The following is an 11,881-nucleotide window of genomic DNA, read 5'->3' on the forward strand; positions in this document are numbered from 1 at the left end:
GTCCAGTGCACTGCGCCTCCGTGCGTCTTGCTCTCCGACGGTACCGCGAGGTGAAGCCGCTGCAGGTGCGCCGGGTCGTCGCTGCTGCGGTGGTTCTCGGGTGGAGAACCCGCCAGCAGGTGGCTGCGGACTCGGCCACGCCCAGTCCCAGAGCAGAGATGCGCGCGCACCGCAAGCAGAGTGGGGTCGGGTGGTTCTCGTTGTTTTTCATGTGAGTTCGGAGGACTGCAAGAAAACAAAGAGACAAGAGAGAGGCGCAGACACGTTTTAATAAATGGTGAGGCGGCCGGAGAGCTGTTGGAGCAAAACCCGCGTCTTCAAAAGTGGAGGTGCCGGGGATTGAACCCGGGGCCTCGTGCATGCTAAGCACGCGCTCTACCACTGAGCTACACCCCCTCGCACACAGAGAGGCCCGGAAATGCGCCTATGAATGTTCGCTGCGGGTTTCGGTGGCGGCTCACAACCCTTCGCGGCGCCGAGGCGGTTGCACGGGCCCAGTACCAGACTGCCCCGAGGACGCGCTGGGAGAAGGAGAACCCGGGCCGCAGGGCGGTCCCGTGTGGGACCTCACTGCGAGCCCAGGCGGAGGTCTGGGAGGAGCCGTGTGTCCGGAGAGGCGGCCGAGGGCCGAGGGGGAGGAGCAATGAGGGGACCAGGACCCCCCAGGACCCGAGGGGCCCGGACATGCGCCGGGGACGCGGGCAGAGCGGGCGGAGCGCAGCGCCCTGTCGGGCCCGAGCCGCACCGACTGCGAGGAGCGCGGGGCCGGCGCGTCCAGGGGGCTCGGTCTGCAAACCCGGCTTCCTGAATCGGCCCTTGGACCGGCGCTGTGCACGCTCCCGCCGTGTGGGTCCTGGTGCGCCGCCCCGCGGGTGGATTATTTCCCGCTGGGGACACTCGAGGCGCTGCCGACTCGGGGGGCTCTTGACCTTCCCGGTCACGAGCTGCACGAAGCGTTTGGACGGGGGCCCCTACCGCGAAGAGCGCTGCCACTCTTGGTAAGAAAGACGTCTCTGCACAGCCCGGCGACGTGTTCGCCGAGCGTGCCTGTCCCTATGTTTGGTGAATTTGCTTCCCCTCCAAGTCCCCTAAATCTGCGCTTCCGGAGAACGGCTCCTCCCCCCCCCCCCCCCCCACTCCCCTGCACTTGCTTGCTCGGTCACCACACGTGGGCGTCTTTCCCGAGCGAGGCAGGGAAGCCAACCGTGTGTCTGCGCTGCCGCGATGTGGGTCCTGGGGTGGGGGTGCTCCTGCCTCGGCCCGGGCCGCTGGGGCAGCGGGGAATACCGACCCCGGGAGCTCGCGTGTCTTCAGCGTGTTGAGCTGGGGACCTGGGGCAGAGGATGAGGAGAGACAATTGTAGATAAGTGCGTATGCTTTACAGGGTTCTCAGGAAACAAAACAAAACAAAACACGAAGTTTCTGAATGTAAGCATCTAAGCATATTTTATTGCAGGAGCCGAGATTCAGGTTCTATCCGTGGACATGCAAATTATCTTTCTCCTCCAGGCGTAAAGCTACGAAATCGGGCTTGGCCCTGGAGACTCTACATTTATGGCTGGCCCGGGGTACTCGCACCTGCCGGCTAACAACAAATCCGAACAGCAGAACTGGGGGGACGAGGGAGAGCCACGGTTGCCGTTCAACCCTGCTCTGGCCTGCTCTACAGAAGGAGGTTGTCCGGCGGTTATTGGGCGGAGCAGTGTTCAAGGCCTAAACCAGCAGAGGCGAGGGACGGGAAGGATGGGACCTTTTGACAAGGAGAGTGAGTGGACGGGAATTAGAGTCTTGGTGGGCTTGAGAAGCTAGCGTGCACTTAGAAACACACACACACAGCTTGACTGATGTGGGCGTCTTTGTCCACATCAAAAGAAAAAGAATTCTGTCCAAAGGAAAAAATATTTCTTTGATAATTTTCTCCCTTTTGTTCTTCCTTCTTCTTTTCTTCTTTTTTCTCATTCCCTTTCTTCTCTTGTTTAGAATTCCTATTAGTTGGCTGTTGAACTACCTGGAATCATCTCTGAATTTATTCGCTTTCCATTTCTGTGTCTTTTTGTTTTACTGTAAGAGAAATTTCCTCAGCTTGAGAGAGCCAACCCCACGTAGACGTTGCTCATGGAAAGGTCCTTGCAAAGGCTGGAAGGAGGAAACTAGGCTGAAATGATTACCCATACCTGTACCTCCATTACTCCAGCTCCATGTTAAGGGAAGAGAGAAGGGAATTCTTACAAATCCCTGTCCAGACAATTAGGTATTTTTAGTTCTTTTTAAAAATTTATTTATTTATTTTTTAAATTTACATCCAAGTTAGTTAGCATGTAGTGCAATTCTGATTTCAGGAGCAGAACCCAGTGATTCATCCCCTGCATGTAATACCCAGTGCTCATCCCAACAAGTGTCCTTCTTAATGCCCCTTGCCCATTTAGCCCATCCCCCCACAGGTATTTTTATTCCTGATTTTATTTATTTGGACTCTTTTTCTGCATCTCTACAAGTATCAGCAAATATTGAAGGTACTGAGGGGATTCAGGTCATCCTGGAATTCTTCCAAGTAACTTCTCTATTAGTTCCTTCTTACATAAACACTTGTTGAAATAGCTTTCCAGGCCCATGTTGGAGCCACTCCTGCTGGTGGGGGGCTGGGGGCGAGGCACATCTGTAAACGTCTGCAAAGCATAGGTAACTTCCGTGTCCCTGTGAATGATCTGCTTGACCAGAACCGCAGAGTATCCAGTTTGCCACTCCCCAGCGCCCAGTCAACTGGGCCTTCTCTCTCCAGACAAGGTCCATGCGGCCCCGGCCAATCAGAAATGTTTTGTTTTCTCTTCCTTGTTCTTTATTCTTTATGTTATAAAAGCTTCCTCTACCTTTAACCCCATTTTGCAGTTGTCTAAAAGGAGAGTGTCCACTTCATGAAGCACTGAAGTTTGTTTGTATCACCTAACTCGTCTTCTTTAATCATTTTTAAACACCAGAAAAGCCAGGATGAGCCATGATCTCGAAGCAGCAAGAGTCGGAGGTCTTGGCTGACAGGCTCCTGGGAGCTTCTGGTACCTCAGCCCTAACTCACCAAGGACTTCCCTCTCTTCCCATGCTTCGTGGGAGGGTGGGAAGGGCAGTTCATTGTGAAAAAGCTTCAAGGACTTCCCAGTGCGAACAACAATTCAACAAATAAGTATGCTTGGCCTTGCTAACAATCAGTTGTGAGGCTGAAAACATCCTTTTCCAAATTATATCTTACAAAATAATCCAGCCATGTTAGAGGAAAGGCTGAGTTATCTACTTCCACCTATAGAAAATAATATGACACAATTGTTGTTATATGAAAGGTAATAAAAATAATGCAGCGAAGCAGTGTAGGAGAAACATATTATAGAGGTATATCAGTAAGCTAACTCTGTGATTGTGGAATCCATCAGTTTTTTAAAGTTTGTAATCTGTTTATGTTCTTATTCTAAATAAATATTTACTTTCACCGTTGACTTTGTATTCGTCGTTTTGAATACAAATTTTTTTTCTTAAAGGTGATCCCTGATATTATATATGAGCTTTAGGTCTCATAACACATGGATCTGCCCCTGCCAATGAATTTTAAAAATCACACCTGTTTACCTAAAACATTGTGATGTTGAAGCAAAATGTTATGATTGATATAGATACATGAGGAATTGAGACATCGGATGCTGTGATGACCACATGGCTAAGGTGTTGGGCTCGGACCCGGCTGGGGCTTCCCTCTACAAGCTCCAGTCCTGCTCACAACACCTTTGCCTTCTAACCTAGCCTGCTGTTAAGAGTTATTTGTGGCCGAGATACACTAATGGTTAGACTGTGCTAGAGAAGACAGTATTAGGACCACACCCCTTCCTGGTGCCCAGTACTGCTTAGCAAGATAAGGTCCTGAGGCCAATTTGAATGTCAGCATCCGGACCTCAGTTGTGGCTTTCTTTTCCTGCTAGAGATGGACTTTCTCAAAGATGAGGTAGTCCAACATGAAACAATTTCTTATTGGACAAATTCTGTAACCCAGAAAGAAAATAAGTTTGAAATTGCGTGTTTTCAGGGAAACTGAGCTGATCCTAAATGTCCCCAGCTCATTCTGGCAGGAGCCTCAGACAGCTCCAGATCCTGCACAGAACCCCAGACATATTCAGGACATACTAACAGTTTTCAGAAATCCTTGAGGAGCTGGTGAAGGAAAAGCAGTGTGGTCACCTAAAACGAGGGCAGGCTTTGGAACAATGTTATGCACACTTCTAATACCGTTTAAGCTTTTTTGCAGTGTACTAAAAAAAATGTAAGAAAAAGAAATGTAAGGTTTTCAATTCATTTACGGTAGCTAGGGTAACCCTTGCTCCAAAACTTTCCAAAGCTGAATGAAAAGGAAATCAAAGACCAATCTCATTCATGTGTATTGTTGCAAAAATTATGAATAAAATACAGGCATGTTAACACAAACACCATGTTGACCCAAACAAATTATTTTTCCAGGAACACAAGAATGATTTATCATCAGGGGAAAAAAAAAACAATTACTAAGATGAATTAATAGCTTGAAGGAGAAAAAAATGACATGATCTCAATAGGTAACAAAAGGAATTTGGAAAAATTCAAAACCCACATTAGTGCAGCTACTCTGGAAAGCCGTATGGAGGTTCCTCGAAATATTAAAAATAGAACTACCCTGTGATCCAGCAATCCCACTTCTGGGTATGTGTCCAAGAAAGCACAAACCCTAATAGAAAAGATATCTGCGCCCCCTATGTTTACTGCAGCAATATTTACAATAATACAAGATATGGGAAAAAACCTATGTGTCCATCAATGGATGAATGGATAAAGAAAATGTGATACACACACACACACACACACACACACACACACCCAGAATGCAGTATTGCTCAGCCATAAAGAGAGAATAAAATCCTGCCATTGTGACAACATGGATGGACCTCGAGGGCATTATGCTACGTAGAGTAAGTCAGACACAGCGACACAAATACCGTACGATCTCATTTACATGTAGAATCTAAAACAAAACAAAACAAAACAAATGAAAAACCTCATACATGCAGAGAACAGATCAGTAGTTGCCAGAACGGGAGCCAAATGGGTGAAGGGAGAGAAAGATATAAACTTCCAGTTATAAGATCAGTAAGTCCTGGCATGTGATGTGCAGCACGGTGACTAAAAAGGAAAAAAAAAAAAATCAGAAATCTAAAGCTATCCCAGGCAGATTGGAGAAGATTGCTTCTATGCTTCTACTGTATCCTGAAACTAAACAGCAAATGTTTTCTTAATGGAAACAAGATCATCCATATGCATCCAAAGCCAACATCATATTTAAGGAAAACTGTGGTCGGTCTAGTCTAACCAAGTACAAGAATAATGGAAGGAAGAAGGAAATAAAAAATACAAAATTGGGGAAGGGATGATGTATGTCATGATGTCTAGATAAAAATCCAGATGAATCCCCTGAAGAGTTTAGACTTCCGAAATGTAATGTTATCTCCTCTGGACGGCGACCACCTGTTTCCAAAGAGTGCTACCTAATTGTCATGCAAAACTTATTTCCAGCTGGGATCTGCAGTCCACCTTCAAATTTGTAAATTTGTTTGCCAGGGGTGGTAAGATTCCTTCCGTCTGTATTCTCACTCTTTGACCCAAACATTTTTACTAGAATCATGAATTCTAGCACTACCTTGGTCATAGAATATTGTGTCAGATGGCTTCGTCTCTGCCATTTGGGCCATAACAGAACTGGCAGGGCTATAGTCTGTCCCCAACCTGCCCCCCCCCCCCCATCACCCCTTCAGACTAAAGCTCTGACTTGAAACCAGGTTTCTGTTTTGGTGGAAAGCAGCATTCCCCTGCCTACCTAAGGACTAATGGGTACGTCATGGCCAAAAAAAAGCCGGAAATTTGTGCAGCCATGTGACTTACCAAATTGGGATCAGACAGAAAGAAAGATACTATAGATGTAAATACTATTATGTAGGAATGTTTTCCCTTTTTTTTTCTCTTTTCGTTCCTCCTTTTCCCCCTCTGTAGAGTGTAAACACCAAGGCCCTGCAAATACGTTGATTTCTAATTATGGATGGGGGATGGGAAATTTGTTAACGAGGCAAAGGAGGGGAAAGGAAGAGAGACAGAAGTTAGGGTCCAGTAGATTTAGAGAGAACGTGTGAAGATTTTTTTCAGGGAGGTTTGTGGCAAATGGGCCCAACTATTACTTCGGCGTATGAAAACAAAGGATGCATTCATTCTTCTCGGTCTATGCGGCCTTCCCCAGGGCTCAGCCAGCTTTCCCTGATCATGACTAGCCCACTCGGAAGCCCATCGACACAAAGATCACCTTACTTGCGCAAAGCGTCCATACGATGTTCTTAGTAACTGAAGCCGTTCAGTTGGCAGAGCACTGGACTGGTTTGGATTTCTGTGGTTAGATCTTGAGAGTCGCGGAAATTCTTTTCTTGTGGCCCTGCTCCCAGAGTAACTGAGGGCCCCCACCCCTTGCGGAAATACATATTTTAGAGTGACAATGCTTGGTGAACAGGAACTATAACTCTTTCACGCCATGGGGTTCAAGGCCTTACCCCAAAATGAGGCATCCTGGCACGTTGGGTATCTTCAGCTGAAGGAGTTTGACAAAATGGCAGAAGCCGGAAGGTCACTCTGACCCCCACCCTCCAAACAGGTAAAGACCCCATCAAGTGAGAGGCGCCTTCTCTGTGCTGAGAGGAGCGCCCTCACCTGAGGAGACAGAGGGACTCAGGAAGGAGCCGAACAAGCGGGCCTGGCTGAGTTTCCCCAACTTGCCACACTGGCCTCCTGCCTTCTGCCTGTCCTACTCCCACCCCACCGCGCCCCCTTTTCGTCGAACCCGGCATAGAAACACTCAGGTTTCGCGGTTTCTTCCTCTCCCTGTGAAGGCTCCCAGGTGACCCCAAACTGACACGAAAGACATGTGTGTCCCTCCTGTCCACCTACTGGTCCGTTCCGTGTCCAGACTGAGGCCCGAAGGGGGTCACGTTTTCGTCCCCTCACCCCCTTCCTGAAATGAACGGGGTGTGGTGTCTGCGTTTCTACAGCGCCATGTGCTAGTGACAGCGAGGGGCCCGAGCCCCCTTGGGCCATCCCCCCCCGCCCCGACCTCCGCCCCGCCGCGCACCTGCCGCGGGTCGCGTCCCCAGGTCCGGCCCCCACAGTGGGCGCGCCGAAGATGGTGACTGAAGGCCTGGGCGACCAGGGGCACCGCGCCCACCTGCAGGGGAGACGCGGCGGAGAAACCGGAGACCCGGGAGACGCCGGAGGGAGACCCTCCCCCCCTTCCCTCCCGGTGACCGCGAGCTTCCTCCCGAGCCCTGGCCGTGGATGAGGCCGCAGACGGAGCGGGGACATCGCGCGTCCAGGACCAGCCACACGCGCCAGTCCCCCAGGCCCGCTCCTTTCTCCGGAGCGCGCGGAAACCCAGCGGCCGGCCTTCCTGGGGAACCCCAGGCCGCGCCCCGGGCGGGTCCCGGCAGGTGACGGCCGCACCCGTCTGCGCCATCAAGCCGCCCGCATCCCCGCGGTCCCCGCGGTCAGGTGTGAGCCCTGCGGTCGTACGCTTCTCACCCCCGCCCCCCCCCCGGCCCCGCAGCATCCTCAGAGCTCGCGTCCGCAAGGACCCCTCCCCACCGCGCCACTTACTCTTTGTGTCGAACGTGGCGGGGGCGACCTGTCAGCTGGCCGCGTGGCCTAATGGATAAGGCGTCTGATTCCGGATCAGAAGATTGAGGGTTCGAGTCCCTTCGTGGTCGCTGTTTTCCTCCGCGGGTGATGCTTCAAGCCCGGCGGGCAGACTTTTCCTCCTCATTTAACTGGCGGGCGTCCGCGGGGTGACAGGGCAGTGTCCTCTGGGGTGACAGTTGCAGATGTTTGCTGGGTGACAGGTGCCGCAGAAAGAACCGGGCGGAGGTAGCAGGTGCGTCCTCGGAGCTTTCTTTCCAGTAGACCCGACACGTGGCATCAGGTGAACAGAAACACAGTGACCACAACTACTTGCAAGCCCTGGGAAGGGATGAGCGTCAGGCTGAGATCAAGAGTAGGGACCGGGCTTCCTCAGGCGCGATGTTCCTGGAGGGACCTGGTCTTCCCCAAGCTGACATTACCGGACATTTTTGTTGGGGGAGGAGGAGGGGTTCACTAAAGTATCAATGAGAAGGGGTAAGGTTGAGTTGCGTTTCTGGGAACAAGATCTCTGACTGGGGTTCCCTCTGACCGTGGCTCCAAACGTGGTTTGAAATCGGGGTTCTCCAGATTGTCATTAGCTGCCAGGCACATAACTCCACCATCTCCCACACAATGATCTCAGAGAGAAGCCACCAAAGGCTTTTATCCCAGACCCAACTGTCCTCCAGATCAACTCCTGCTAGTGTAGCCGAGGCGGCTTCAGTTTCAACGGGTGAACAAGTGCCGCAAATGGGTCTGAACAGCCCGGAGTTTCCTCAAAACACTTAAAAACAGAAGCATTGAAAATATGATCCAGCAATTCCAGTCGTGGGTATATATCCAGGAGGAGTGAGCGCAGGGTGTCAAAGAGATGTTTGCACTATTCACAACAGCCAGGAGGTGAAAGAAACCCAAGTGTCCTTGGAAGGATAAATGAATAAACAAAATGAGATACTTACCATGGAGTATCACCTAGTCTTAGGAAGGGAATCCTGTCACAGGCTAGACATACACCAACCTTGAGGGTGCTTTGTTAAGCGAAATAAGCTAGTCACCAAAAAAGACAAATGTCGTATCATTCCACTTACACAAAGTATTTAAAATAGTCAAATTCAGGGGGCACCTGGGTGGCTTAGTCGATTGAGCGTCTGACTCTTGATTTTGGCTCAGGTCATGAGATGGGTGAGTTTGAGCCCCAGGTTGGGCTCAGCGCTGACAGCATGGAGCCTGCTTGGGATTCTCTCTCTCTGCCTCTTTATTTGTCTGCCCCTCCTATGCTCTCTCTGTCTCTCTCAAAATAAATAAATAGGGGCGCCTGGGTGGTGCAGTCGGTTAAGCGTCCGACTTCAGCCAGGTCACGATCTCGCGGTCCGGGAGTTCGAGCCCCGCGTCGGGCTCTGGGCTGATGGCTCGGAGCCTGGAGCCTGTTTCCGATTCTGTGTCTCCCTCTCTCTCTGCCCCTCCCCCGTTCATGCTCTGTCTCTCTCTGTCCCAAAAATAAAATAAATAAATAAACGTAAAAAAATAAATAAGATAGTCAAATTCATAGAAACAGAAAATAGAATGGCAGTTACCATTCTGGGGGGGGGGGGGAAGAGGAGTTGTTTAATGGTTGTAGAGTTTCAATTATGCAAGATAAAAAGAGTTCCGGTGATCTGTTCCACAACAATATGGGTATACTTAACTCTACTGAACAGCAGTAACGGTTAAGATGGTAAATTTTATGGGCTTTAAATTCACAATTGAAAAAATAATGGGTGCCTGGGTGGCTCAGTAGGTTAAGTGTGGGACTTCGGCTCACGGTTCATGAGTTTGAGCCCTGCACTGGGCTATGTGCTGAGAGCTCAGAGCCTGGGGCCTGCTTTGGATTTTGTGTCTCCCTCTCTCTCTGCTCCTCCCCACTCGCATTCTCTCTCTCAAAAATAAATAAACATTAAAATATATACATATGTAAATATTCATCCTAAAAAAATCATTTGGCCATAAACCTAGAGGTTTGATCCTGGACTCTCAGTTCTTTTTTTTTTTTTTTTTTTTAATGTTTATTTTTGAGAGAGAGGCGGGGGGGGGGGGGGTGAAGCACAAGCGGGGAGGGGCAGAGCAGGGGAGGCGCAAACCGTGAGATCATGACCTGAGCCGAAGTCGGACGCTCAACCGACTGAGCCACCTAGGTGCCCCTAGACTCTCAGTTCTTTTTTAATTAACATTTTTATTTTAATTGCAGCATAGTTAACATGTAGTGTTACATTAGTTTCAGGTCTACAGCTTAGTGATTCAACAATTCTATATATACTCAGTGCTCATCATAAGTGTACTCTTGATCACCATCACCCACGTCCCCTCTGGTAACCATCAGTTTGTTCTCTATATTAAGAGTCTGTTTCTTGGTTTCTCTCTCTCTCTCCCTCTTTTTTGCCTTTGTTCATTTGTTTTATTTCTTAAATTCCACATATGAGTAAAATCACATGCTATTTTTCACTTAGAGTAATACATTGTAGCTCCATCCAGGTCCTTGCAAATGGCAAGATTTCATTGTTTTTGATGGCTGAGTAATATTCCATTGTACATACATATGACATATCCTCTATCCATTCATCTATTGGCAGACACTTGGGCTGCTTCCATACTTTGGCTATAATAATGCTGCAACAAATACAGAGGTGCAAATATCCCTTTGATTTAGGGGTTTTGTATTTTTTTGGTAGATACCCAGTAGTGTGATTACTGGATCCTAGGGTAGTTCTATTTCTAACTTTTTGAGGAACCTCCATACTGTTTTCCAGAGTGGCTGCACCAGCTTTCATTCCCACCAACAATGCAAAAGAGATCCTGTTTCTCCACATCCTCGCCAACATCTGTTGTTGCCTGAGTTGTTAATGTCAGCCATTCTGATAGGTATTAGGTGGTGTTTCATTGTGGCTTTGATTTGTATTTCCCTGATGATGAGTGGTGTTGAGCATCTTTTCATGTGTCTGTTAGCCATCTGGATGTCTCTGGAGAAGTGTCTGTTCATGTCTTCTGCCCATTTCTTACTTGGATTATTTGGTTTTTAGTCTGGATTCTCAATCCCGTTCCCTTGGTCTGTATGTCTGTCCCTATGCCAGTACCACGTACTGGTAATGTATTGGTTGCCTTAGCCTTTACTGAGTCTTGAAATCAGGAAGTGTGAGTCCTCCACCTTTGTTCTTCTTTTTCAAGATTGCTTCAGCAATTCACGTTGAAATTTAATATGAATTTGAGGAATAGCTTTCTCTTTTCTGTAAAAAAAAAAAGCTGTTGGAATTTTGATAGAGATTATATTGATCTGTAGATCACTTTGGGTAGTATTAACATCTTAACAATATTGTCTTCCTACTTAGGAACACAGGACATCCTCTTTGGATCCTAATTTCAGGAATGTTTTATAGAATTCAATGTGCATATCTTTCACCTCCTTGGTTGAATTCATTCCCAGGTATTTTATTCTTTAATGCTATTATAACTGGGATTGCTTTCTTAGTTTTCTTTATGGAATCCTGTTCAATGCTAGTGTACAGAAACAGAACTGATTTTTGTGTGTTGATCTTGTACTCTTCAACTTTTCTGAGTTCACTTATTACCTCCTGTTGATTCTTTGTGATCATGTCACCTGTGAATAGAGGCAGTATTATTTTTTCCTTTCCAGTTTGGACACCTTAGATTGATTTTTCTTGTCTAATTGCTCTGGCTAGAACATTCAGTACAATGTTGGATAGCATAGTGTTGAGGAAGGCATCCTTGTCTCATCCCTGATCTTAGGGAGAATGCTTTTTCAGTCTTTCAACATTGAGGATGATGTTCACAGTGGGTTTTTAATAGATGCCCTTTATCATATTGAGGAAGAGCATGCTGTTTGAAGTGGTGAACCAATCTCTTTCTCATCTCATGTTCCATGAAAGGGGATGTCCATAATAAAATTGGGTGAAATGGAGTTAAAATAGGAGTACTGTCCCATTTCAATAAATTCCACATCAAATTTATTTAAAAAATCGAATGATCCCAGCACAAAGGATTTAGCTGAATTCTCTACTAAAGAAGCCTGGCCTAGGGGCACCTGGGTGGCTCAGTCGTTTCAGCATCCCAATTCTTGATTTCGGCTCAGGTCATGATCTCTCAGCTCATGAGTTCAAGCCCCATGTCAGGCTCTGCA

At 48.0% G+C, this 11,881-nt stretch overlaps 2 non-coding genes across 2 annotated transcripts; one reads left to right on the plus strand and one right to left on the minus strand.

Moving 5' to 3' along the window:
- Positions 1–324: 324 nt before the first annotated feature.
- TRNAA-AGC (transfer RNA alanine (anticodon AGC)) lies at positions 325–396 on the minus strand. The gene has a single exon. It is a non-coding gene; the product is annotated as a tRNA-Ala (tRNA).
- A 7,333-nt stretch (positions 397–7,729) lies between these two features.
- Positions 7,730–7,802, plus strand: TRNAR-CCG (transfer RNA arginine (anticodon CCG)). The gene has a single exon. It is a non-coding gene; the product is annotated as a tRNA-Arg (tRNA).
- The last annotated feature ends 4,079 nt before the right edge of the window (positions 7,803–11,881 follow it).

The sequence above is a fragment of the Acinonyx jubatus genome, chromosome B2 (genome assembly GCF_027475565.1).
Source record: "Acinonyx jubatus isolate Ajub_Pintada_27869175 chromosome B2, VMU_Ajub_asm_v1.0, whole genome shotgun sequence".
NCBI lineage: Eukaryota > Metazoa > Chordata > Mammalia > Carnivora > Felidae > Acinonyx > Acinonyx jubatus.